The following is a 6000-nucleotide window of genomic DNA, read 5'->3' on the forward strand; positions in this document are numbered from 1 at the left end:
CCGCCATGTTATGCTAACATGGATTTTTAGACTCTTATCGTGTTGCTCATCGTTTCTTATAGTTGTAAGAATAACCAATGTTTTATTAGCAAACCAAAGTGGATTAAACACACATTTTAGAGTGAAGGCTTTTATCCAGAGTGACTTACAGTTGTGAGCGGGTCCAGTTAGAAGCCTCACTCATCCCAGAGGGAATTTAACTCTCAATGTCAGCTGTGGTGATTTGATCTACCCACTAATTCCCACTGATTTGAAACGGAGACAAGGCCAGGATAAAATGACAAAATGAAAATGACCTTTACACTCATTACACATTACGAGATACCATGATTCAAATAGATGGCCTCAGTTAAGCCGGTTTCTTATTAATTTAAGTGGAAAATTATAAATTCATAACAGAGTGGACAAAGTGTGTCAGGGTGAAAGTTGGATGACTTGAACCATGCATGTAGCCAACCGACTGCCCTGTTGAATCAGAGCCATTAAAAATCCTTTTCTATAATATAGAACATACCCTCGGCGCACTAACACCGCTGTCCAATCCTCATGGGAGAGGAAGTATGATGTCCACCTCAGCCATCTTACCTCTTTTGACCCCCTCTACCCATAACGCTTCATTTACCTACACTTTCCATTCTCCTTTTTCTTACAAAATGCCCGGCATCTGAATTCCTCAACTTATGAAAGTGCTCCCTTATCTCCTCTCATGAATTTTTAATACAGACACAGCGATTACATTCCTGTAGATACCACAAATCCCATGGAGAGAAAATGCCAAATTCCAGATTGCGTGCAAAAAAAACCTATTGTTTCCCATGAATATAGCAGCGAGCAGAGAGAGAAAAATGTAACGTAAGAAATTCATATTTTTAAAAAAAGAAAAGGAAAAGGATAAAGCGACAAATGGTATAATTCAAAGTAAAAAAAGGAAAACCTTTTTTGCTGTATTAAAAAAGCATTACATACGTACTTGCCAACTTGAATCGCTTTGTGTAATATTTCATTTCATATTGGATAATCGTCTACTCTACGCCCTTGCTGGGCAGACCACAAAAACAGGATTATGTAATACCGTTTTTTAATGGAATAAGATGCAATGCCTTTACCTCTGGAGAGGACGTGTTTTTAGAAAGTGCTTTTTGGGCTAAGAGTTTTAGGAACGAAGGAGGGGGGGGGGGGGGGGGGGTTGTCTAGCTTGTAGACCATCCTGGTCATGTGTCCTCAAATTCTGTTGCTACAAGGATCAATCAGGACCTCTAGCTGACCACATAGATTTCCAGAAATAACAATGTAATCAGGGCCAATCAAGGACATCGGTTCGTTGTAGGTGATGACGTTAACGGGCCAATCAGGGACTGCTGTTCGTTCGTTGTAGGTGATGACGTAAACAGGCTAATCAGGGACTGCGTTGTAGGTGGTGGTGTAAAACTTTAACCTTGAAGGTTTCTCGGTGGATAAGACATTTCAACCATCCTCCTTTAATTCCGTGTGATTGGATCACATCTTTTGTTACGCTGATTGGTTGAAGGCGTTGTCTGTCAGGGCCAGTTCTCCTGCCCACTAGGGGATGTCATTCCTATGGCTATGATCCATTTGTGAGGCTTTTTTAGCATCATCACTTGACAAAAATGCTGTTATGGAAGACAACTTAATTTTGTAGTCCATACTGGCAACTTTCAACCTGCAACCTGACCACTAGATCACTGGAGTAGGGTAGGGGCCCGCAAGGCACATACTGCTGGGGGGCCAGTGCGTGTGAGGGGCCCACTACCATCGGATAAAAACAATTAAACTATATCTTTAACATTTAAAAAAACGGTAAGCTGTTGGCCTAGCCTTAGGCCTAGTTATATTCATCTCTGTTCTCTCTGTGCACGTTTATGTATGACACTCCATACATCATAGCCAGTCTGTGCTGAATACAAATTTATCTGTCTTGGACTAGGTTGAGTGGCTACAGTTTGTTTGTGCCCGTTGCCATGGTAATAATGTTTTTTTTTTTAGCTTGAAGTCAAGCACCTGGGCAGTGTCTCAATTCAGGGGCTGCATCCTTCGTAAGACGCGGTATTTGAAGGTGTGGTGTTCGTAGACCGTGAAGGTACAACCGAAGGCCGAACGAGCATTTTTAGTTTGTGTAACAAGCCGTTAACACCCGTTACCTTGCGTGAAGACGCGTGTCCCGTTTCAAAGGCTCCTTTACATGCGGCAGAGAAATGCAGCCTTCTTTTCCCGGATTTCAAGGGTCCACCGGCTGGATGATCCTTCACGGCGCTGCTGTGACGCAATCGGTCTTCAAATGCAGCCTTCGAAGGATGCGTCCCCTGAATTGAGAAGCAGCCTTCGTGTCATGCATTCTGGTGAATTTAAATGCACCAATTGGTGCCTTTTATGCATACATTTATGTAGGAAAAGTCTTTGAGTAAAAATAAAAACAAATCGGGCACCAGCTGACACAAATCAGCTGCCTGAGGAAAATGTAACTAGTTGTGAGTTTCTACAAACCACGAGTACATTGAATCTAAATGTTTCTGAAGAAAAAAATGGTTTGGTAACTTTTCTAGTTGCATGTATGCAGTTCAGTGTTTGTGATTTATCTGCACACAGTGCTTTGATATTTCATTACACAACACGTATTTAAAACATCTTGAATATGTGCTACATTTGTGTTAAAATGTCCCAGCCCACAGTTCTCATGTATATGCATATTGCGCTTGTTTACAAACTATGGCCATCATTTCATTTCTGGGACATGCACGCGCATTCCCTCGTATTTTCTATTTTCTTTATGTTATACATGAACATGAACATATTATATTTACACAATATTACAATCCCCCAAACTTGGGGGATTGTAATATTGTGTTAATAAAATATGTTCATATGGGAACCATGGGAACAAGGAACCAGGAACCATTCTTTTATGGTTCCCGGTTCCTGTGATAGAAACGGGGCGCCGTGATGAGGTGGCGACTAAAAGGGCGTACTCATACTGATTGAGGATGATTGATGATCATGACTCTGATTCCCAATATATAATATATCCATCTATATATATACACAGTATATATATATATATATATATATATATATATATATATATATAAATAAAAGTCATGAGATACAAAGATGATGACCCAAACTGTCCACAGAGGAGCAATATGGGTGAGTTTATTGCTTAACTGCACTTCGGTAATTTACTCATTTAAAAATATAATATTTGATGCAGCTCCTGCTCCAATCCCCAGTGCACTCGTTACCATAACGACATTACCGTCTGACAGCTGAGCTACTGTTAATGGTTTTGTCTGTGCCGTAAACTAGGTTCTCATTTGGCACGGCTAGTTTATCCAAGAGGTGCCTTTACAGCATCATCTGTAGGTAGTGTCAAGTGCTGTTGTCCCATCACCAGGACGTCTCCCAACATCTTCACACAATAAAACCTCCATTGGATGAAACAGACGCCTATTCCTCTTGTTTATTAGCCCAAGAAGATCAGATGCTCTCCATATATATCCTACTGTGTTCTCCTGCTATCATAACCGAAAGGTCACCTTGTCCTTGAGGATGATAAAAAACAGCTGCACTTAGCCACCTAGCTCGTGCCGCGTCAGGGGGGATGCTACTGCCCCACATTTGGAAACAAGCTCAGGGACCCGTGAGAGTGTCTCTACCAGCACAACCAGATATGACAGGAGACATTACTGCCGCTGAACAACTAGCAGACACCCGCAAGGACACACACACGCACGCATAGACACACATACAGACATACACACGCACACACACACAGACAGACAGACAGACAGACAGACAGACAGACAGACAGACAGACAGACAGACAGACAGACAGAAAAAGTGCGCACACACATACAGACAGACAGACAGAAAAAAAAAGGCACACACGCACGCACGCACGCACGCACGCACGCACGCACGCACGCACGCACGCACGTTCAGTGCATGGAAGCTATAAAGACCTCTGCTCTCTGCATCTGTCTCCCAGTTTGTGCTCCCTGTCTTCATTGGGACAGAAGTAGGAAAAAAGCAGCAGCATCGTGTCAATATCAGCGTTTGCTGACGCCTGACGCTCCATTACTGGTAGGACGGTGAGGCGGGACCTGGTGCCCTCCCTCCTCATGCGCCGGGTCTTGGCTACAGGGCATTCCTCTGGGTCCTGTAGCCTCTGACCGGCCGCTGCTGTACATTAAGAGAGGGCCGGAGGGAGGGGGTTCAGTGTGGGAGAGGGGGAGATATTTGTGTGTTTGTGCATGTGTGTGTGTGTGTTTGTGCGTGTGTGTGTGTGTGTGTGTGTGTGTGTGTTTGTGTGTTAGGACAGAGAGAGAGAGAGAGAGAGGGATAGAGGGGATGCTCTTTCTATTTTTGTACATGGATGCATTTCTCCTCCTCAACTCCGACACAAAATAGACTTGAAACTCCAGAGGAACGTGTGTGTTTGTGTCTTTTTGTGTGCGTGCATCTTCGTGTGAGTGTGTGTTTTGCGTATTGGTGTGTGTGCATGCATGTGTGTGTGTGTGTGTGCAGGCTCATGTAAAGAACTCTTGATCTGTCCTGCTTGGTACAGATGTTGGTGTAAAAGACAGACAGACACTCAGGTATTCTCCTGGAGAGATGGACGAGCAGGCAGGCTGACAGACAGACAGACATGAAATAAGATTTGTTAGAGAGACAGACGGACGGATATGAAATGAATGAGTCAGAGAGACAGACATACAGACAGTGAACAGAGACAGAGGAACAGCAGGACTTCAGCACTCGCAGTATGCAGTGTGAGTGGCTGTGCTGTCAGGTGAGGTGGCAGCAGAGGTCTGCCTCGCACCTTGGAGCAGGAGCAAATCCTTCCACAGCGATAGCCTGTCACTCACCCTGTGGGCCATAACCACAAAGTCAGACCTTCTGAGAGAATCCCTCCTCTAACCGTCAGGATTAGATAACAGCCAACTCAAAGAGACGGATGCCACAAAATGAAAACCTCAACTGTTCAATTCAAAAGTAAAGTGTTCTTGCCTGCCTTGCTTTTTCTTGTGTAACTGTTAAATCATGGGAAATGTGTTGATTTATAACGTGACATTTCATAATACATCTGCTACTATTTACCTCTCTAGGTCTACCTTACTTTCTGCCTGCGCTTAATACCGCATTTGGGGAGAATTCTGGTCAGAAGGCTCCATATCAAATCATAAAATGTATGTATATAATTGTTGGATAAATATCACAACATTATATATTTACTTAATTCCTAGCTTAATAATAAAAGGGTGCAGTCATGTGTACAGCTTCATACGCCTGTTCTGAGAAAGTTGCGTTCTTCAGAAATAACTGCTGAAAAGTTGGAACATTGACATTGGGCCGAGAGTTGCGTTCTCTGGTGGTCCAACTTCTTAACTCTTATGTAAGATAAAGCAGAGTGTAGCGTTACCCCTTTGAACAAATTTGAGGCCACATTTACAATCTGCTAAATTATTACACGAACACTGTCTTCATGATTCTATATGAGAGGAGCTCGATATATTCGACGAGTAAGAGAATATATTAAAGACTATAAATAATAAAGCAGAAACAACTGCATTTGACTCAGGGGCCCATTCATCAGCAGCCCTGTATTTTCATTTCCTGGGCCCTATAGAGCACGGCACCTTGAGCTCCGACTGAACAGACTCTCCTGCTCGTGTCTTAGTCCTGGATCAGCTGTTTCTGGGGCTGAGCTCCCATGATGCATTTTGTTATAATGACCGGAATATTCACAACTCTTGAATGTGAAACCAGCAAGTGGGCCAGCAAATTCTGTGTGCCACACACGCGCATGTGCACACACGCACGCACGCACGTAAGCCAGCCTTGTCCCCCTTGCTCGGCACAAGGTCGTGGGCAAAAGCAATTTGAGGTGTGTCAATCATCTTTGTGTTCATTGAATAAAAGTAACGTTTTTCCTGGCTCAGTCTGGCCGCCCTCACCTCTGAGTGGCTGACTTGAAGGGGTAGA

Source organism: Gadus morhua, chromosome 7 (assembly GCF_902167405.1).
Source record: "Gadus morhua chromosome 7, gadMor3.0, whole genome shotgun sequence".
NCBI classification, from domain to species: domain Eukaryota; kingdom Metazoa; phylum Chordata; class Actinopteri; order Gadiformes; family Gadidae; genus Gadus; species Gadus morhua.